Source organism: Lepidochelys kempii, chromosome 22 (genome assembly GCF_965140285.1).
Source record: "Lepidochelys kempii isolate rLepKem1 chromosome 22, rLepKem1.hap1, whole genome shotgun sequence".
Lineage (NCBI taxonomy): Eukaryota > Metazoa > Chordata > Testudines > Cheloniidae > Lepidochelys > Lepidochelys kempii.
Genome location: NC_136401.1, coordinates 9,930,469 through 9,953,211, shown reverse-complemented (window position 1 = coordinate 9,953,211; position 22,743 = coordinate 9,930,469). Strand labels below are relative to the sequence as shown.

At 41.2% G+C, this 22,743-nt stretch overlaps 1 protein-coding gene across 3 annotated transcripts in view; it reads left to right on the top strand.

The window, feature by feature from the left end:
* The window catches only part of ARHGAP32 (Rho GTPase activating protein 32), a 416,149-nt gene that overhangs the window by 72,947 nt on the left and 320,459 nt on the right, over positions 1-22,743 (top strand). For 2 of the 3 annotated variants that reach the window (XM_078849914.1, XM_078849913.1), the window contains exon 2: positions 16,898-17,115. The exons of the other annotated variant lie outside the window; for it this stretch is intronic. The gene's annotated coding sequence lies outside the window, so the exon portion shown is untranslated. The remainder of the gene's footprint in view (positions 1-16,897; positions 17,116-22,743) is intronic. 3 annotated transcript variants of the gene reach the window in all.

The window sequence follows — 22,743 nt, the reverse complement described above, 5'->3', positions numbered from 1 at the left end:
TCACCCAGATAGGAAAATGAGGCACAGATTTTATTTAGCGTGTGCCTAGTCGTTGAGCCAAGCGATGGCCTCTTCAGTGGCGTGATGCCGTTCTTCTAGGCCACCGCTGAACCTAGTCAGCAGGCATTGCTCGACAATGTGTGTGATCGTCTGTGCTGCACCACAGCTGAACAAAGGGCTGTCACGAAGGCCCCAGCGATACTGGTTGGCTGCACAGAGACCTTGCCAGGTCCGGAACCTGTTCAACAGGGGCCATTGGCAATAGGGCAAGTCAAAACCAGGCGGGCAAACTGTGGGGTCGGCGACGAGGGACTGGTTGGGGATTATAACAGATATCCATTCCTCTCACCAGAGTGTTTCCGCCCTAACATCCTGACATGGCAGATGAGACCATAATGGGAGACGTGACGGCAAACGTGCAGCTGGTTTAAAAAGGTCATTGTGCAGTGGCAGGCTTGAGTTGGTGCATACTTTTTTCAGTAACTTGCCAGTGGCAACCTCTCACCTAAAATGAGATGGGGCAATATTGCTCAGAACTGGAAGCCATGGGAGTGGAGTCGGACGCAAGGTGCTGGAGGTGATATGCATGGTGGCATGTAACTGCGTATCCACCAGTTTCGTGTGTGACGATCAACTCCAAACGGGTGTGCAGTCCTGCGCCACTGAGTACGAGGTGGCAAGAGCTGACATCCCCAAAGTTGGAGCATGAGCACCCCATGATGAACCTGCCAGGCACAGAGAGACAGTATATCTTGTCTAAGGAAGTGTGTCACAGAGCTAGGAAATAAACTCTGATCTTCTAAGTCTTAGTCCAGTGCTTAAAGAGTGAGATCATTCTTTCTTTTCTCTACACATCAGCAAGCCTATGCTCAGTTGCGTAGCTATCCAGTACTGGTTTGTTCAAACTGGGATGTGCAGGATTTTCTTTAGATTTCCCTCCTTTCCCTTGTGACAAAACCCATTCTTATATAGGATGGATTCCACAAGCTATGGGCTATGCATGTTTTAGCAAGGTGCTTACTCTATAAAAAAAATGTTGAAATTGATTCAGGTGGAGTTAGGAGCATACAGTAGCCTTCATCATGGAGATGTATAACAGATGACTTTGCAACATTGAGGTGTGTTGTCATACAAAAGAATAGCTATCCGTGGAGTCAACAAGCTGGAACTAAGTAACATCTGTCTGTCCAGAAACAAAAGTAGAGAATCTTTTGAGGTTAATATTTTTAACTTGCTCATAAGCAATTTAAAAAATGAGGTGGAGGTGAGGAGTGGTTGCGTGACGCTGGTTAAGGTTTGTACAGTACCAGTGTGTGATCAACTTGCCAAGTCTCTAACAATTACAAGGCCACGAAGATAAATCTGTACTCACAAAACTAGACTGATAGGACTGGCTTTTTTTAGGATAGTTGAACACATTTTGCAGAGAAGATGTACTAACAAATCCTAAACAGCGTTTCAATCTGTTAATCTTTCTATTGGCATGCTTTGTCCAATCACAGACTAAAAGTGTGTTAGGACAAGAAAAAAAAATTAACGATCTGCACAGCTGCAAGCTGTATGCTACTACAAGATAAAAACGGATTGATGAGTGACAGTAACTCCTGCAGTCCAGAGTTAAGGCCTAGTGTCCTACAAGCGCTATGTGCATCAGGGAGTGCCTGCAAGATTGGGTCCTCGGTGTATAAAGTTAGAACCCAGTTCTGCAAAGAGAACACTACAGGTAGACCCCCTGCACCTCACCAAAAGCCTGCTGAGGTCAACAGGACTCAGTGTGGGCACAGAGACCTGCCCACACGCTTCTCTTTGCAGGATCAGGGCCTTAGCTTTTTGGCCACACCACAATTTGCCAACCACAGGTGATCAAAAATCATGAGTCAGGCCCCCCAAAATCATGATATAGATAGATAAAAAGAATACCAGAATAGGACATTATTTACTTATATATTTTTATCCGAGTGAGCAGAATGTTTGCATTTTCCTCTTGTGGTGAAGAGGATTCTTGATTTGGAAGCCGTTTTAAACTGTAGCAAAGATTAGGAGCTAGGTCAGGTTTTACATGGATCTGCTTTTTGTCCAGGCATAGCAGCAAACAGATGTTCAGACAGGAAAAGCAACCTTTCCTTCGCATCAGATGCAATTATAAAAGGTGGTCCTTTCTGATATTGTACAGAATTAATGTTTTTTGGGTTGGCGAAGAGACATTCAAGAAGGTCAGGTGAAGGAAAAAAAAGTCTGCTCTAAAAAAATTTGTGTTCTTATAATTCTTTCCTTAGTTTTTCATTTTCCATCAAGGTTTTTTGATAAACCATTTCATTGAATTTCTTTTACATGGACCTCCCTGAGGTGGGTGGGCTGGTCAGTTTATTTATTTATTTATTTATTTATTTTTGAATAACTACCTTGTTGGGTAGGATTGTAGACTACTGAGATATTGACATTGTCATAGTAACTAGAACTGCAGCACTGGCTGGCAGCCAGAAATCCTGGTGAATCATGGCTTGAACGTGGGTGTCTCTGCAAATGGAATAACTTCTGATTCTTACAATAGGATGAATCAACGAAGTAGTGTTCTTTGAGATACTTTGAACAGCTTATTTCCCTTCCCCTTGGTGCCCCCATTTTATTGCCTTCATTTTAAAACTAGGATGTTAAAACCATCTATTTCCTCCATGCTTGAGCAGTAAATACACTATTGTGCAGAAAATGTTGCAAGGAATATTTTTTCTATTGCAATTGAAAGATTAATTAAGAAAATAAATGATAAAAGCTTCCAACCGGAATTTTGAAATTGACTAATTTGACTTCAGTTACCTTTGTAACTTTAGAACAGTTTCCTGTGCTGTACATTTGCATGTGGTGTTACATAGGACACCGGCATGTGATAATTGCAAGCCATATTTTTACAGTGCTTCCACCCTTTTTGCAAATGCTGTTTGTGCCCACAATTCCACTGTTGGTTTTGTGTATCAGCAACTAAAAGTATAACTCTTAACACTTGATTGGCCAAGGACTTGACTCTGGAAACACACACATAATTTACATGCTAGGATTGCTCAAGGTGTGATTTGCACCCTCACCAAAATGAGGCTGGGGTAGAGGGTCCCTTTTAAAAATCTGCTCCTCTAGGCTTCATTCTGTGGTAGTGTAACCGAGTTAGTTGGCTGACTGATCGTTGTTTGGCTCATCTACAGAACCCCTAAAGGGTTTGTGGTTTCGTTTATGGGGAAAGGCCATCCATCTCTGGAACTAATTCTGAGAGAATATTTGGGTGGGGGTGTGTGTGTGTGAGAGAGAGCGAGAGAGAGAGCTTCATGCGTGGGGCGGGGGGCGGGGGGGAGAGACTGTACCAACAAAACTGGCAGCAGGAGGAGAGCTGTCTTTGTACCAGGGCTTTGGAGCAGAGTCTGGAACTCGAGTGCGGAGCAGCTCCGGAGCAGTGGAGCTGCAGGTTTTTGCCTGGAGCGGAGCTGGAGCACAGCTCCAAAGCCCTGCTTTGTACCTTCTTTCAGTAATACATGGATGTGGTTTTGTTGTGTAACTGAACTTATGCTGGTGTGATTATTCTGGGTACTCTGCTTTGGTAACTCACCAATAAGTAGACCGCAAGCTTGTATAACAGTACCAAGGCTCATGTTAAGGATACAAGTTGGTGGTAAGTCTTAGATATAAGGGACACAAGGACAATACTGCAGAAAGCTTAAAATATTGTTTAATTTTTTAAAATTGTAAATACTTTCTGCAGTCTCAGCTTCTTGAGTTACTATGTCAGCTATCAATTTGCAATAATAAAAAGCAAGATCATATGATCGTGTGGAAGAGGTAAAATGAGGGAACTATATTCCAACCCATGAGGGAGAATGGGAAGAATGTTTAACACCTGTTCACATCATACATTCAGAAGTCTCTATGCTTAATTATCTTATAGATACTTGAGAGAAGCTGTATATTTTACTTTTCTAAACATATATACAGTAATTTGTGAAAACTTCAAGATGTTTGGATACATCTTTTTAAAATTACTTTAATGCTGAAAGTAAGGGATGCGTTTACAGCATATATTCATGCAGTCTAAGGGCCAATCCTGCAAATGCTGATTCACATGGGTAATCCCTACTTGCATAAGGAATACTCACTGAATGACTATAAGGGTTGGCAGAATGAGGTTGTAAATTTGCATTAAAGACCTGATCCGAATCCCATTGAAGTTTATAGGACTCTCTCCATTGACTTCAATGGGATTTGGATCAGGCTCTAAGAACTCCATGCTGCATCAATGGGAGCTTTTCTAGCAATTTGAATGGGAACAGGACCGAGCCCTAAATTCATTAGCTTGAGCGAACTGTCAGTGGGTTTCCGTGAGTTTTATTCTGTGGATTTGATGGATGGCTTTTGCTAGGGAAGGAAGAGGTCAGGGAGGCTCTGAAAAGTAAAGTCTGTAGCTTCAATAAATTGCTTTTAGATCACGTTAATCAGGAAGGGAATTTGTGGTTTATCTGCTCTATTTTCAGCTGCTGTCACTGAGGTTGAAGAATTACATTGTCATGTTTTCAGGCTTTCAGAGGCTGTGTGGGTAAGATGAAATTAAGACAGAACTACTTACTTAAAAAGCTTTGAAAGAAAACCTCACTGAGATTAAAACTTTCCATTGATATGAGGTTCCTATAGGGATATCTAGGAGCAAATGTGCTTTTCCATTCAATATAAAATCACTGCTTTGCACTAATTAAAACTTACAGTGAACTCCTTTTTTATATTTATTAGCTTTGTTGTTGTAAGTTTTTAAAAGGACTTAGTTTAAAAGTCACAGTCCTCTGAGCTTTCTTTAACCTGCCATTGTTACAACATGTAAGATTTTTCCTGTATCGTTTGTTTTTTCTGCTCTGTGCATTTGACAGCACTTTGTGCATAGTCATTTTCATGATTTCTTTTACATAGTCTGTCAGTTTTGCCTGTTTGTTTTTGTGGGGTTTTTCCCACAAGCAACAGGGAAGAGGACAAATGAAAAAAAAACAAAACAAAAAAAGAAGGAAAATGTGATTGGCAGGGAAACTTGGGGGTAAGCATAGAACCTGGAATGACTTCCAACTTTTTTAAAAAATTGCCTTATTTTCTTTATATGGTAAAGACCCATTGGGCCCTGTTATTTTTATTATGGTAAAGGCCCCCATTGAGGATCCATTGCGCTAAGCGCTGTACAGACAGATAGTAAGAGATTGCAAATTCTATGGGGCAGGAACAGTCTAAGTAGACAAGAGAAACTTTAGAGGCACAGAAATATGAAGTGACCTCCCTGAGGTCACACAGCAGATCATTTGCAGGGCTGGGAATAGATCTCACGTCTCCTGGGACTTAATACAGTGCTTTGTCCATTGGAACAAATAGGTTCTCTAGGGCTATGTCTACACCACAACCTGTGCTGTCATATTTTATGTTGCTGAGGGGTGGGACTAAACCATCCCCCGTGCGACAGACGTTACACTGACATAAGCGCTTGTGTGCACAGCGCTGTTGGTGGGAGAGATTCTCCTGCCAACATTGCTTCTGCTGCTCACGGAGGTGGGTTTTTTATGCTGGAGAGAAGTCTCCCATCGCCGTTGCAGGGCTGCGTGTATTTCAGACCCGGGCTATGTGGTGAGCTGCTTGGCAGAGACTGTGGAGCTTCTCTTTACTGGTTTCAGAGTAGCAGCCGTGTTAGTCTGTATTCGCAAAAAGAAAAGGAGGACTTGTGGCACCTTAGAGACTAACCCATTTATTTGAGCATAAGCTTTCGTGAGCTGTAGCTGTAGCTCACGAAAGCTTATGCTCAGATAAATTGGTTAGTCTCTAAGGTGCCACAAGTCCTCCTTTTCTTCTCTTTACTCTGTACCACAGTTTTGGGGGAGTCCTTAGTGGTTTTAAGCACTGCTTGCCGCATTAAAAAAAAAAACCCAACACTCTTAAGTTTTACAATTTTAAAAAAATCAAGTAGAATAAATGCAGATGTGTTGAAGCCTTTATTGATCTATATAGTTGACACCCTATTTTAACTGTGATACTTGGTGAATGAAGGGTAGAGTGAGCTGCCCTGTGTGATTGCCTTGTTATAGGTGCCAAACTACGACAGTGAATAGTATCGGTTCGCTAAAGACCAAATCCTAGTCCCACTGAAGTCATTGAAAGTTTTTTGTCATGAACTTCAGTGGAACCAGGATTTGACTGTAAATGATGCAGGAGAAGTCCAATAAATGATAGCAGACCCAACCTGCTTTCTGTTTCAAGTGTAAACCTGGAGAGGAGAGTCTGAACATTAAAAGATTAGCCCACATCATAATATTCCTATAATTCTTCTATAATGCCTTCTATCTGAGAATCTCTAAGTGCTTTATAAACATTAGGGGTTATACCGTACAACTCTGCTCTCTTACAGCCCTCCTTTACGTGGTTATTTTGTGTTAACAGAGGTGTAAAGAGGTTTTGTAACTTGCTCAAGTTCACACCACAACCTGTGGGCAGAATCCAGACTTCTCCTGTCTCCCAGTGCCATGTTTTAACCACTAGAGTATGTTGTATTTCATTGCTGTCACTTCCTCATTTGTACTTGGCGTTCTGTATTTGACAATTTAACAAAGCAGAACAGGAAAAGGCTTGATTTTCAGATTGTACCTTTTTCTGATCAAGTAGCATATTACACTCCGGGACTGCATAATTTATCTCACTTAGAGCCTGATCCTGCAGTCATCATTCATGTTGGGTTGTACTTTACTCTATGAGTGGTCTCATGAAATCAGTGGAGCCTTCATTCACAGAGTCAGATACTACTCAGCATCACTAATAATAGCAAAACTGAGCCCTTTGGGATAGGGACCATGTATTTCTTCCATGCCAAGTACACTGATGGCTCTCATCAAGTAATAAATAACTGCGATTTTAGTCTTCATTAAAAATGTTTAAATTCAGCACAAGGAAGAAGACTGAAAGCAGCTCATGTGTTTTTGTTTTCTTTGGCGGGGGATGTTGATTTATTATTTGATTTCTCTCCAGACTCTCTCCCAGAGAAACCGCTTGTGTTTTCTTCCGCTTTGCAGTGCGTGTTCCTAGGTTCATTGAAAAGAAGGTAGTTAGTTGAAATCTGGTCCTTTTTGGAAAAATTGTAATGAGACCCTTGAATATCAACCACCTCAATCCCATGCTCCTCCGGCATTGTGGCAGCTTTGAGAGAGTGGTATATTTGTCAATTTGCATGTGAAATTTGATAAGTTGTTCCAGCTGTCACCTACTTGTGAATAATGAGATGAGGACCACCTGGCTGTAGATCTATATAAAAAGTACTTGTTCTTGGTTATTTCACACTGCCCAATAAAATTCACGGAATTGTCTGGAGCAGTGCTACTCAAAGTAGTGGTCCGCGGACCGGCACTGGTCCGCGAGCCATCGGCTGCCGGTCTGCGCGCACATTGGGAAAAAAAATTGCTGGTCCCCCACATCAGATAGCTTGAGAAGCACTGGTCTAGATGACTCATTTCACTTGTCCTTTAAGCAGGTATGCACTAGCTCAGAGCCATGATGAGCAGTAAAGAACCATAGATTCATAGAATATCAGGGTTGGAAGGGACCTCAGGAGGTCATCTAGTCCAACCCCCTGCTCAAAGCAGGACCAATCCCCAACTAAATCATATCCCCAACCATAATCAGGAATGGTTTTTCTTCATCCTAACTCTTCCTTTGCCCCCCTAGGTACCTGCCCAAACTGGCAAGCTGTGTGGGTCATCTGGGGAGGAAAACAGAGTTGCATTTTTGTGTGTTTCATTGACTGAGAGCTTGTGGGATGGGGACAGAATGGAAAATGTGGGAAGAGCATTACACTGTAAATACGGTCTCTGGTTATGGGCACCTGATGTACATGCCTTCCTGCCACCCCATAACTTAATATATTACTATTTTCTAGTAGTCTTAATGAGATAACTGGGATTTTAATACACTCATCTCATATGAAATCCTCAGTTTCTAGAGCTGAAATGTCTTCTTTTTGCCAGAAGTGCTGTAAATTCATGGCTGCATGGCAACTTTTGGAGTAGCTGCTCCATTGATCAGTGTTTTCAGTGACATCCTGTCACTCAAGATGTTTTGATATTTGCATTTGAGATTGTTGCCGCTGAAGTTGTTTATCCCGTGGACATTTGTAACAGGTTTTTTAATGCCGTCCTGTGCTCCAAACCTGTGGTGTAATACCGCTCTTGAGAAATAATACTTTTAAGCCCATGTTCCAGCTGTGTATGAATGAAGCATTGACATCACAGGTTCAGATGGGCAATAGACTCGACACGGATTTATTTACTACACAGCTGTAGCGGTACTGAGAATGTGTGGAGAAACAAGAAATTCGTTATGCATTGCATCAAAACATGCTCTATTGGAAGGTCTCTCTTGGGCCAAACCTTGGTGTGCTTTTCTGCTCCCCCCCCCCCTTTTTTTTTTAAAAGAAACAAAAGAACAAATTTTATTCCAGAACACAATTGTCTCATTATATGCTGATGCTGGCACACTTACAACATTCACAAGTGAGAGATTAGGTGCGGGAGACAGTGGAAAATGAAAACTGCATAGTTTTTGTGCATTTTCAAAAGCATCTTTCTCTCCAAAGTGCACTGCAATGCTTCTTCTCCAGCATGAGTTATTCTGTGTGGGTTTTGCCTCCTCCCCTGTAAATATTATTTCTTTTCACCATTTTTTTCCTCTTTAATAAAATAATAGGTGTTCGTGTTGGAGTGAATATGTAATAACCAGGATTAATGCCAACCTCTGAATCTATAATTCCTTTTCTGTCTCAGGCTATAAGTTATTGAAAGCCTTTTGCTTTCCAGGCTGTCAGGAGCTGGTACCTTTATGGAGGTAAAAAGAAAAGGAGTACTTGTGGCACCTTAGAGACTAACCAATTTATTTGAGCATGAGCTTTCGTGAGCTACAGCTCACTTCATCGGATGCATACCGTGGAAACTTCAGAAGACATTATATACACAGAGACCATGAAACAATACCTCCTCCCACCCCACTCTCCTGCTGGTAATAGCTTATCTAAAGTGATCATCAAGTTGGGCCATTTCCAGCACAAATCCAGGTTTTCTCACCCTCCGCCCCCCCCCCCCCCCCATACAAACTCACTCTCCTGCTGGTAATAGCCCATCCAAAGTGACCACTCTCTTTAAAATAAAAAGAAAAGGAGTACTTGTGGCACCTTAGAGACTAACCAATTTATTTGAGCATGAGCTTTCGTGAGCTACAGCTCACTTCATCAGATGTTTACCGTGGAAACTGCAGCAGACTTTATATACACACAGAAATCATGAAACAATACCTCCTCCCACCCCACTGTCCTGCTGGTAATAGCTTATCTAAAGTGATCAACAGGTGGGCCATTTCCAGCACAAATCCAGGTTTTCTCACCCTCCACCCCCCCACACAAATTCACTCTCCTGCTGGTCCTAGCCCATCCAAAGTGACAACTCTTTACATAATCAAGTCGGGCTATTTCCTGCATAGATCAAGGTTTTCTCACATCCCCCCACCCCCATACACACACAAACTCACTCTCCTGCTGGTAATAGCTCATCTAAACTGACCATTCTCCAGGTTTAAATCCAAGTTAAACCAGAACATCTGGGGGGGGGGGGGGGTTAGGAAAAAACAAGAGGAAACAGGCTACCTTGCATAATGACTTAGCCACTCCCAGTCTCTATTTAAGCCTAAATTAATAGTATCCAATTTGCAAATGAATTCCAATTCAGCAGTTTCTCGCTGGAGTCTGGATTTGAAGTTTTTTTGTTTTAAGATAGCGACCTTCATGTCTGTGATTGCATGACCAGAGAGATTGAAGTGTTCTCCGACTGGTTTATGAATGTTATAATTCTTGACATCTGATTTGTGTCCATTTATTCTTTTACGTAGAGACTGTCCAGTTTGACCAATGTACATGGCAGAGGGGCATTGCTGGCACATGATGGCATAGATCACATTGGTGGATGTGCAGGTGAACGAGCCTCTGATAGTGTGGCTGTTTCCTCTTGTTTTTTCCTAACCCCCCCCCCCAGATGTTCTGGTTTAACTTGGATTTAAACCTGGAGAATGGTCAGTTTAGATGAGCTATTACCAGCAGGAGAGTGAGTTTGTGTGTGTATGGGGGTGGGGGGATGTGAGAAAACCTTGATCTATGCAGGAAATAGCCCGACTTGATTATGTAAAGAGTTGTCACTTTGGATGGGCTAGGACCAGCAGGAGAGTGAATTTGTGTGGGGGGGTGGAGGGTGAGAAAACCTGGATTTGTGCTGGAAATGGCCCACCTGTTGATCACTTTAGATAAGCTATTACCAGCAGGACAGTGGGGTGGGAGGAGGTATTGTTTCATGATTTCTGTGTGTATATAAAGTCTGCTGCAGTTTCCACGGTAAACATCTGATGAAGTGAGCTGTAGCTCACGAAAGCTCATGCTCAAATAAATTGGTTAGTCTCTAAGGTGCCACAAGTACTCCTTTTCTTTTTGCGAATACAGACTAACACGGCTGTTCCTCTGAAAACTCTCTTTAAAATGTGTATGATAATGAAGGTGGGCCATTTCCAGCACAAATCCAGGTTTTCTCATCCCCCACCCCCGTCCAAAAACCACACACACAAACTCACTCTCCTGCTGGTAATAGCTTATCCAAAGTGACCACTCTCCTCACAATGTGTATGAAAATCAAGGTGGGATTTTCAATCAAGCAGGAGAGTGAGTTTGTGTGTGTTTTTTTTGAAAAAAAAAAAGGGGGGGGTGGGGGTTGAGAGAACCTGTATTTGTGCTGGAAATGGCCCACCTTGATTTTCATACACATTGTGAGGAGAGTGGTCACTTTGGATAAGCTATTACCAGCAGGAGAGTGAGTTTGTGTGTGTGGTTTTTGGAGGGGGGTGGGGGGGTGAGAAAACCTAGATTTGTGCTGGAAATGGCCCACCTTCATTATCATACACATTTTAAAGAGAGTGGTCACTTTGGATGGGCTATTACCAGCAGGAGAGTGAGTTTGTGTGTGTGTGTGGGGGGTGGGGGGGCGGAGGGTGAGAAAACCTGGATTTGTGCTGGAAATGGCCCAACTTGATGATCACTGTAGATAAGCTATTACCAGCAGGAGAGTGGGGTGGGAGGAGGTATTGTTTCATGGTCTCTGTGTATATAATGTCTTCTGCAGTTTCCACGGTATGCATCCGATGAAGTGAGCTGTAGCTCACGAAAGCTCATGCTCAAATAAATTGGTTAGTCTCTAAGGTGCCACAAGTACTCCTTTTCTTTTTGCGAATACAGACTAACACGGCTGTTACTCTGAAACCTGTCTTTATGGAGGTAGTTAATGCAAAGGAGAAGAATTTCGTATGTCACTCATATAGTGTCCCCTCTGACCTATATAGAGCCGTGCTCTAGCTAGGCGCTCCACATTGGGGAATTCAGCGGGGCTTAGCGTGGTTGCACAGATCCTTGCATCAGAATCTCATGGCAAGATCAGGGTCTGCAATGAGAACCACTCCCTGCTGACTTTAATGGGGCTTTGTATTCACACAAGAGGGCATGAGGATCTTTATGACACTACCCCCCATATTCGTGATAGTAATATTATTGATATGATTATGATATGATTATGATGCATTTTGTACAAGATGGGCTATGTAAAGCATCATTGGAAAAGTTATGATTGACTGAATATGATTCTTATTTGTATGCATGTATCTTTTTTGTATCTCAAGTTATGAATATTGACTATGGATCTGTATTTCAAATGGGCTTACTCTGCAAAACACCCACAGCCAGCCTTTCAGGTACAACAGTGAAGAAGCCAAACAGTGCTAATGGCTCATCAACGAAGACAGTGGGCTGTGGAATAGCTTAGCCTTCCTGTGGATGTTTTGGCCAACCTATAAGTAATGTCTGCTACGACTCTGTGAGGGCATCTGACCAGACCACATGTCTCTAGACTCCATTTTGGGTACCTGTATTTTTCCAAAAAGAAAAGGAGTACTTGTGGCACCTTAGAGACTAACCAATTTATTTGAGCATAAGCTTTCGTGAGCTACAGCTCACGTCATCCGATGAAGTGAGCTGTAGCTCACGAAAGCTTATGCTCAAATAAATGTGTTAGTCTCTAAGGTGCCACAAGTCCTCCTTTTCTTTTTGCGAATACAGACTAACACGGCTGTTTCTCTGAAACCTGTATTTTTTCCACAAACTGGGCTGGGAACTGTTTTTGGAACAAAGGGTTCCGCCATATGCTAAAGCTATAGAAGGCAGGGAGTGACATCATCTGTTGTTTTTCATTACCCCACAACTCAACACCTAAGAGAAGCGCCTAAGGAAAAGGATTTGGAACAGGGATGGGGAGCCCAAGCTGCAAAGCGGGTGCCGCTTGTGCCTTGAGAATCTGCAGGCCTGCTTGTATCATCAGTCAGGAAGAGAAATTGCTAATTCATATTAGGGCTGTCAAGCGATTAAAAAAAAATGAATTGCGATTAAAAAAAATGAATTGCGATTAATCAGTTTTAATCGCACTGTTACACAATGGAATACCCATTGAAATTTATTAACTCTTTTTGTATGTTTTTCTACATTTTCAACTATATTGATTTCAGTCACAACACAGAATACAAAGTGTACAGTGCTCACTTTATATTATTATTTTAATCATTTTTTCAGTAAAAATATTTATAATAAACAAAAAAAGTATTTTTCAATTCACCTCATTTAAGTACCATAATGCAATCTCTTTATTGTGAAAGTGCAACTTACAAATGTAGATTTTTGTTTGTTTGTTACAGAACAGCACTCAAAAACATAACAATGTAAAACTATAGAGCCTACAAGTCCACTCAGTCCTACTTCTTATTTAGCCAATCGCTAAGACAAACAAGTTTGTTTACGTTTTTGGGAGATAATGCTGCCTGCTTCTTATTTATAATGTCGCCTGAAACTGAGAACAGGCGTTTGCTTGGCACTTTTGTAGCCGGCATTGCAAGGTATTTATGTGACAGATATGCTAAACGTTTGTATGCCTCTTCATGCTTTGGTTACCATTCCAGAGGACATGCTTCCATGCTGATGACTCTCTTTAAAAAAAAGTAATGCATTAATTAAATTTTGACTGAACTCCTTGGGGGAAAATAATATGTCTCCTGCTCTGTTTTACCCACATTCTGCAATATATTTCATGTTATAGCTGTCTCAGATGATGACCCAGCACATGTTGTTCGTTTTAAGAAGGTACCTATGTGAGATTTCTAAAGATAGCTACAGCACTCAACCCAAGGTTTAAGAATCTGAAGTGCCTTCCAAAATCTGAGAGGGACGAGGTGTGGAGCATGCTTTCAGAAGTCTTAAAAGAGCAAGACTCCAGTGTCAAAACTACAGAACCCGAACCATCAAAAAAGAAAATCAACCTTCTGCTGGTGGCATCTGACTCAGATGATGAAAGTGAACATGTGTTGGTCTGCACTGCTTTGAATCATTATTGAGCAGAGCCTGTCATCAGCATGGACGCATGTCCTCTGGAATGGTGGTTGAAGATGAAGGGAAATATGAATCTTTAGCACATCTGGCACGTAAATATCTTGCAGTGCCAGCTACAACAGTGCCATGCGAACGTCTGTGCTCATTTTCAGGTGACATTGTAAACAAGAAGTGGGCAGCATTATCTCCTGCAAATGTAAACAAAGTTGTCTGAGTGACTGGCTGAACAAGAACTAGGACTGAGTGGACTTTTAGCCTCTGAAGTTTTACACTGTTTTTTATTTTTGAATGCAGTTATTTTTTGTACAGAATTCTACATTTGTAAGGTCAACTTTCATGATGAAGAGAGTGCATTACAGTATTTTTATGGGGTGAATTGAAAAATACTATTTCTTTTGTTTGATCATTTTTATAGTGAAAATATTAGTAATAAAAATAATATAAAGTAAGCACTGTACACTTTGTATTCTGTGTTGTAATTGAAATCAATATATTTGAAAATATAGGAGAACATCCAAAAATAGTTAATAAATTTCAATTGGTATTCTGTTATTTAACAGTGTGATTAAAACTGCGATTAATCGCTATTAATTTTTTAAATTGCGATTAATTTTTTGAGTTAATTGCATGAGTTAACTGTGATTAATCGACAGCCCTAATTCATTCTTTCTAGTATTTTAGGTTTAGTTTGCGGTTTTGTTTATTTACTAGGTAATCTGCTTTCATCTGTTTGCTGTCACTTATAATCAGTTAAAATCTATCTTTTTATTGTTAATAAACTTGTTTTATATTTTGACCTAAACCAATATGCCTTTAAGTGAAGTGTCTGGGGAAAAATCTCAGCTTGGTTACCACAAATGTGCCTATTCCTCTCCACATTGAGGGAGGGTTGGACATATTAATGAGCTTACACTGTACAGATATCTGTGCAGTGCAAGACTGTATAATTTTGGGTTTATATTCCAGAGGGGAGTGTGTGCCTGTAGCTGGGAAACTGGCTGGTATCTGCTGTTTGCACTCAGGTAGCCCTGCTGTTGTTTTGGGTGATAACAGGGCCTGGGAGAGGCTGGCTGTGTCCCCAACTCAACTGTGTGTCTTAGAGGGGTGCCACGGTTCCCACAGCTCCCAGACTGCACTCCAAGGGTGACAACGCTGTTCAGAGTAAAATATCTTTCCTGCTTTTACCTTTTAAAAGAGAACTTTCTCCAGTGTGTTTTCTGAGAACCTAAATGCAGATCAAAGCAAAGTCATTTAAACCGATTGTGCTGCTTTAGTACTGAAGTCCTCCTTTCCGTCAATGGCAGGGAAGGGAAAATCTTGTGGTTAATATGCAGAACTGGGAATCAGGAGGTTTGAATTCTAGTCCTGGTTCTGCCACAGAATCAATATGTGACCTTGGCAGAATTGCATAGGGCCAAACAATGCTTGACCCAGCACAGGTGTGCTAGAGTGAGGAGAGGGCCTTTTGTCCTTGTGTAGCGGCTGTCAAAAAAGCTAACAGAATGTTAGGAGCCATTAGGAACGGGATAGATAGGAAGACAGAAAATATCATAAGTCCATTATATAAATCCATGATACCCCACACCTTGAATATTGTGTGCAGTTCTGGTTACTTTATCTCAAAAAAGATATATTAGGATTGGAAAAAGAACAGAGAAGGGCAACAAAAATTATTAAGGGTATGGAACAACTTCTGTAGGAGGAGAGATTAAAAAGACTGGAACTTTTCTGCTTGGAAAAGAGATGACTAAGAGGGGATACGATAGAGGTTTATAAAATCGTGACTGGTGTGTATAAAAGTGAATAAGGATGTATTGTTTACTCCTTCACACAACACAAGAACCAGGGGTCACCCCATGAGATTAATAGGCAGCAGGTTTAAAACAAAAGGAAGTACTTCTTCACACAGTGCACAGTCACCTGTGGAACTCGTTCCCGGGGATGTTGTGAAAGCCAAAAATATAATTGGGTTCAAAAAAAGAATTAGGTAAATTCATGGAGGACGTGCCTATCAATGGGTATTAGCCAAGATGGTCAGTGATGCAACCTCATGCTCTGGGTGTCCCTAGCCTCTGATTTCCAGAAGCTGGGAGTAGATGACAGAGGATGGATCCCTTGACGATCATTCAGTTCATTCCCTCTGAAGCACCTGGCATTGTCCACAGTCTTGGAGCTCCTGTCTTTGAGCTTTCTGCCTTAGTTTCCCTATCTGTAAGAAATGGGGACAATAACATATTCCAGCTTCACTTTGGTATTGCAAAATGCTTCCAGGTCCTTGGATTGAGGGAGCCAGGGAAGGGCAACTTATTCATATATTTCTAAGCAAACATTTCAGTGTGGGGGTTCTGTACGTTTGGGAGGTTTTTTGGTATTTATTAGTGGGAGGTAAATGGATAAAATTTCCATGATTCATATGGGCAGCTCATTAGCTTTTTTTGGTGGTTGTATTTTGTGAATGGTGGATTTTAACTGCCTGCTCCAGTTTGGGAGAGGGAATTGATCTGTTTAGGAATTTTGACTGCACTTTGAGAAAGTTTGCCACTGTGTATCTACCACCCTTTTGAAAATCCTGTCCATCATAGCTGCAGTAGTCAGCTCCTATGGAAGACGTATTCTAGACACGGATTGCTGTGGGTTAGTTATTAACTCGGGCACCATAATAGAAGTACAGAGTTGATCTAGTGGATTTTACTTGTGTCCTGGAGGGGGTGTGAGAATATTTAACACGCCTACACATGAAATGGATTTTGTACTTGCCAGAGGGGACATCTCTAAGGGATAATGCCTGAGCTGAATGCTATTTTGACTCAGAGAGAAGAGGCCACACAGTGAATGTTTGTGCATTTTTCTACTTGGGCTTGTTAATACTGCGCTTTAAACACTGCAGATGAGAGCAAAACTAATAATCATTTTTACTCTGACAGTGTAAAGATATAGTAAACAAAAGATACAATTGGGGTGATTTTGCTTCTTTCCTGCAAACCTTAGATATATCTGATTAACATGTCTTGCAAAAAGTAAGCAAACCAGTTTAACTGCATAAAACATTATAGGGTAGGGAACAGAGATGGGCTGATGAGAACACTTGGTAGATTTCACAGTTAGGCTGAAGGACAGTATCATGAGGCATACGTTGAATCGTCTTGTCCCTTGATAACTGTCTGAGAGAACATAACAGATGTTCTGGAAAGAACTTGTATGCAGAGAATTTCTGGGAAGTTGTTTTGTGCCTAGGCTGCTGGACTCGGAGTTCTCTTGATTCAGCTGTTCACAGCTTGAAGAGAATGCATCTTTCCCTGAATGTGAAAGCCCTGCTTTCTGGGTTTAGGCTGTGGTGATTAAGTTGAACATTGTTGGGCTTTTTTATTAGCCTGAATCTTATATTCTCACCTTCAGCTCCATCTGGTACGTACTGAAGGACTTGAGTGATGCCCATTCCTTTTGTTGGCCCTCTGCAGAGGGGTGAACTTCTCAATTGGGTAGAAAGATGAACACTGCATCCTGCGGAACATTGGGGTAGAAAATTCCAGAAGTGAGGACGAGGTGCCTCCAGTCCCCAGCCTTTCAAACCCAGACAGCGATCAGCAGAGTCACTCTGGCTACATCTCTCTAAGGTAACAGAGAATCTCACAATTTTTAATATGCTTATCCTCACAACACCCCCGTGCAATAGAGAACTGTTGTTATCCATGTTGTACAGATGAGGAGCAGAAGCACACAGTGAGCGTTTAAGGTCACAGAGGAAATCTGGTGGACGAGGGAATTGAACGAAGTTCTCCAAAGTCCCAGGCTAGCATGCGAACTACAGGACCATGCTTCCCCTTTGGGCCTGTTATGATGGCTTATAGGGGGAGACAGGCTGTCTCTTGAGACACAGAGGATGCAGGGCTTTTACAATTAATACAAACAACCTGAATTGAAGTCACAAGCAAACAAGACAGTGTAGCCTTTGTGGAACTGGTGCAATGGGCTCCTGATGGCTAAGACTGCTTAATGTTAATAGTACTTAGCACTTTAAAAGTGTTTCATACATAACTCTCCAAGCCCTTAAAAGGTGGATCGATAGATATGATTATCCCTATTTTACAGATAGGAAAATTAAGTTGCAGGGAGATAAGTAATTTGCTAAGTAATCAATCCTAATTTTCCTCCTCTCTAGCTTTTTACTTTTGCTGAACTGTGGAAGCTTTTTCCTTGTAGTCAAATGTGAGAGTAAATGGGAGTACAAGGGCTGGGAAGCACTGGACTTGGATTGGTGCTGCTGCATATGTCTCCATGTAAAAAGAGAACATATTTTCAAGTCACAACTTATGCAGGTGAATTATGGTGAAAAAAACAAATCAGCAAGGAAGGACACTGTTTTGTTTCCCCCTCCCACTTTCCTGAACTCTGTAACAGGTTAGTAGAGTGCATCCGATTATCCTTTGTCCTCCCAAAGCATATTGTAAAGGATATCCTGAAGAAGTGGAGGTGGAATGTATACGTGAGTTTGGAGCCCTTTATTCAGGAGCAACAGCAGGTTCTGAGTCAGGTATTGGAACACCCAAGACAGCTTGGCAGAGATGAACGTATGGATTACTAACAGTAAAAGGCTTTTTAAGTGGGTGTTAGCCTCTGATTGTTTTTAATTTTTCAGTAATGGTTCTTGGAAATTTATTGTGATCGTCCTAAATATTGCTAAAGTGAACATATTCATGGGTAAATACAATGAGGTTTCCTTTAGCTGGGTTTGAGCCAGGAACCAGTGGGGGTGAGAATTGGTGGGGTTACTCTACTGTGCCTCGAAATCTGATCCCAAGATTAACTGCCACTTGGCTAGCATGTAAATTGCTAAAAGCATTTCCTGAATTGTTACACTAAATTATGAGGAACCCTGGGTGACTGTAGGCTGTTACATAAATACCAACAATTGCTCTGTTTGATACTGGGCAAATTTAACAAAGTACTAAATATGGGGCAACATTTTATTTTAACCTTCTATACCCAAGGTTTTCATGTGGGTTTTTGTCATCGTTTTGAGTGAAATCTTCGGGCCAAGTGGAAATGGCACAAGGAATCTTCTTTACTGTGAAGCTTTGAAAAAGCTGCTCAATTTCTAGGAACTGGGCTAAAATCCTGGTTCCAGTGACTTCAGTGGGGCCAGGTTTTCACTGTGGAATGCCTTTCAGAGATTATTTAACATTCATTATAGCGCTCCTGCTCCATATTTGGTAATGATACTTTAGGGTCTGTTGCGGGGGGGGGCGGGGGGGGCAGGGAAGAGAAGGGAAAGAAGTCAGGGAAAAGCAGCCTATCCCACAGCCAGCAGCCCCCATATCTCAGACAGAAACAATTAGTGTAGCATGAACAATGTATGAGACGTTACATGCATGGTTTATTTTTATATAATATAAAAATAATAATAAAATATAATCTTAGTTTGGAGAAAGATCTCCTCAAACCTTTACATTCTTAAACTAAAAAGATGTCTCTCTTTAAACTCCTAGGTAAAATTGTAATACAAAGTTTAGTTAAAGTGAGTGAATCCTAGCAATTCAAAACATACATGTCATTGTAAATTTTCCATGTAGGTGCATTTCATGTTTTAAAATCTTGCTTATGTTCACAAGGTGGGAAATTTTCAGAACCTTTTCTTTTTGAATTGCATAGTATGTTTTGAATTGCATGTTTTAAGCTAAAATGGCTGAAATCTTGATGATGATTAAAGGTGATGCTGTTACTTCAATGGGACCAGTCATGGTAGGAGGCACTGTGCTCAGTAGCATTTGCGGTATCTAGCCCAGATTTAGTAAGCCCAAACAGTTTGTATTAGATTGCAAAGTCCATCTGTTTTTTATTCCTTCCTGTAAAGCCAAATGCTTCAGTATTTTGATTCCTCAAAAAGATAGCCCAGCATTCAGAACATTCTTTAATAACAAACCAGTGTGTGCTTATACTTGAGGGTCTGGTGAATATGTTTGATGAATAAAATAGATTTCAGTTTTAAGCTTTTACATGGAGGAGTTAAAGAGCAGGAATGATTCTGCGAATATACTGTCATTGTTACTTTTAAGAGGAACTGTGTACCTTACTTTAAAAGGATGTTTATGAAGGTGAATTTGTTTTGTATCATTTAGCCGCAAACTCAGCGACATGGTTAGTGTGTCTTAGGCAAAATAAAAAAAATGAGAGCAGTTGAAAACCACAGATCTGGTTCAGTTTATAAGAACATATCATTTTTCTGTGGTGTCTAAGAAGGGAGCCTTTCTGGTGATCTACTTCATGTTTAAACGTTAGTGATACTTCTTCTGTTTTTCACATGGCTGCTGTCTAAAATCTGAATTATCTCTGCATCTGTATGACATGCAGAAGTACATAATATAGAAAAATACACTGATGAAGAAGATCTGGTTTCAATGAGGGGGCAATTTGGTTGTTTTTATTTTTAAGAGTTGCGAATGTATAAAGGGCTAGCAAGATAAAATTGTTTTGGTTTTCCTTAATCCAGATAAGAAGTGGGTAGCTACACTTCAGTAAAAACCACAGTATCCTATTCAGTAGTCTGAAAGTCAAAACTGTGCATGACACTGTAGGATTCAATGTAATTGCAGCTTTTTAATCATTACTATCTTTATTCTGACAGGTTTTAGAGTAGCAGCTGTGTTAGTCTGTATCTGCAAAAAGAAAAGGAGTACTTGTGGCACCTTAGAGACTAACCAGTTTATTTGAGCATGAGCTTTTGTGAGCTACAGCATCCGATGTATCCGATGAAGTGAGCTGTAGCTCACAAAAGCTTATGCTCAAATAAATGTGTTAGTCTCTAAGGTGCCACAAGTTCTCCTTTTCTTTTATCTTTATTCTGTGCTTTTATTTTAAAGGAGAAGCTACTAGTTTGCCAAAACTGTCCTCCGTCTTACCAGTGGTTCTTATCAAGTGGCAATCTACATTTCTAACAAAATTTTAAAACTAGCCTTCTGGTTTTGGGGTGGGAAGAGGTGAGGGGGATTAGTAGAAACACAAATCCCACTTTCCAGTAGGGGGAAGATTAACCTTTAGGATTTATAATCTCAGGTTGTAAATCAGACAGAATTTAAACTAGTCCCCACCAGAACAACAACAAAAATTGCAGATCAGAATGTATATTAGAAAAAGGTGACGAAAACCTGACTTTTGCTACCATTTCTTCCACTGTTGGGTAAACAATTGATATTTCATTTTGGAACAACACAGTGGCTTCTTCCGGGAGACAGAGAGATCTGACTTTTATCACTGAGTAGGCCCATAATGTTTATGCTTGGTTTTCAAACTTCTAAAAACTGTTCTGACACTGCAATATCTAATAGAAAGGATTGAACGTTGAGCACCACCAGAGTGGAACAGGCCAGTTACAAAGTAGCCCTCCTCACCCTGACTGTTTCAATCCCATTGAACGTTACGTTTCACATGCACACAATGCGCCTTGTGAACTGTTCCTGGATTATACCCCCTCCTCCCCATCCCTCCATCCTCCCCCGGGTCTCTGTGGAATGGCATCTTTTAGAGAAGTAAGTTCCAACCCTTTTTTTGTTGGAGTCTCAGTTGCAGTGGTTTGTCGGATGGGAATCCCGGACTTCCCGTCTCACCTGCATAACCGAGACCGTAACATCTGGTTTAACCTAGAGTATATATTTTGGAAAGATATCTGATGGTTAATTCCCTGTAGTTCCTGTTTTGTTCGGTTCCATTTTTCCTCTTTTGTTATTTTCTGTATCTTTTTGTTCTCATGGTATTTTTTTCTTGCTGTTTTCCCCCTCGCTGGGTCCCCACCCATCAGAAGGCAATATGTATGCTTAGGATGATGATGGAGCAGGGAGATGGATGCTCCATGTTGGCGTCAAGAAGCCAGGCCCCCACATGCACTGTGGCTGAGCTGAGTGGCTTGGGAGCAGAGAAGAAGCTGGGCCAGATGGTGGGCTGTTGACAGAGCCCTAGCGTACTTCAGTTAGCTTCAACAGGAGCCGCTCTGGGAAGAGGGAGTGGGAGGAAGATGGGTGAGAGGTGGGGCAGGGGTCTTCTATTTATTTTTGCCTCGCCAGTCTGTGAACTAAACCTTTTCAGACTTGCTATCCGTTAAAGTCGTTTTTGCTCCAGTCGCATCCAGACTTCACAGTATTATTCATGGGACACACATGGCAAAAGTCTGACGTTAGTTATGTGACTTCTGAAGCAGATCCAGTCCCCCTACCCCAATCGCTCAATTATTTATCCACAGGGCAGCAGCTTCGACAAGAGAGATTGAGGGAATGCAAGCACTGGAATATTCCCTAGCCCAGTGGTTCATGTACTTATCTGATTGTTGGCAGATCCCAGTTCAAATTCTTTCTCCTGCTCAGGTGGAGGAGGGACTTCAATTGGGGGTGTCCCACATCCCAGATGAGTACCCTGTTCAATGGGCTAAAAGTTATGAGGGACCCCCTCTCGCCAAGTTTTTTGGCTAAAATGGCATTGGTGCATAACCTCCCTGCAGCCTGTACTTTGCTGTCTTTGAGAGACAGGTGGGGCTTAGCACACCCCCCAGTTGTTGGCATCTCCCAATGTATTGGCTAGTTTAGATAGCTCCCTGTCTAGCATGCTGGCTTTTGTGGTTCACGGTCTAAGGTACCTGTCTCTCCCCATTCTTTATACAGGAGCTTAGGTGCGAACTGAGCATCACTGTCCTTAACACCGTTTGTGCACCCAGGCCTAAGTGACTTGCCCGAGTTCGCATAGGTGAATCAGTGGCAGAGCCAGGAGTACAGCTCAAGTCTGACTCCTGGTTCATTGTGTAATCTGCTAGACGGTTGCTGGTGTTAATGTATAGTAACTGAAGAAAATACAATATTTTTTCTTTTAATTATTGATGCATTGACTGTATAATTTTGCATTTTTAATATAATGCCGTCATCTGAAGAGTTTTTTACAAATTAAAAAGCAAAATAAATTCTGAATTATCACTTTGCTGCAGCATTAATCTAAGGGAAAAGCGAGGTTGTGTCAAAGAAAACAATTATTAAAACACAAATATTTCCATTAAGGGAAATACAGATGTCTCAAAGCTGAAAAACCTTATTTTTGTTTTTAAGATTTGCCCCAGCATGAAAGTCTCTTTAAAGCTGTGATCCATGATTTGGAACTCAGAGAGAGGAGGGGAGCTTTTGTAGTTTTTTTTTTTTTGTTCGTTTGTTTGTTTTTAGTATTTCAACTTAAAAACATCAATAACAATAATAAAAAAAGATTCTTAGTTA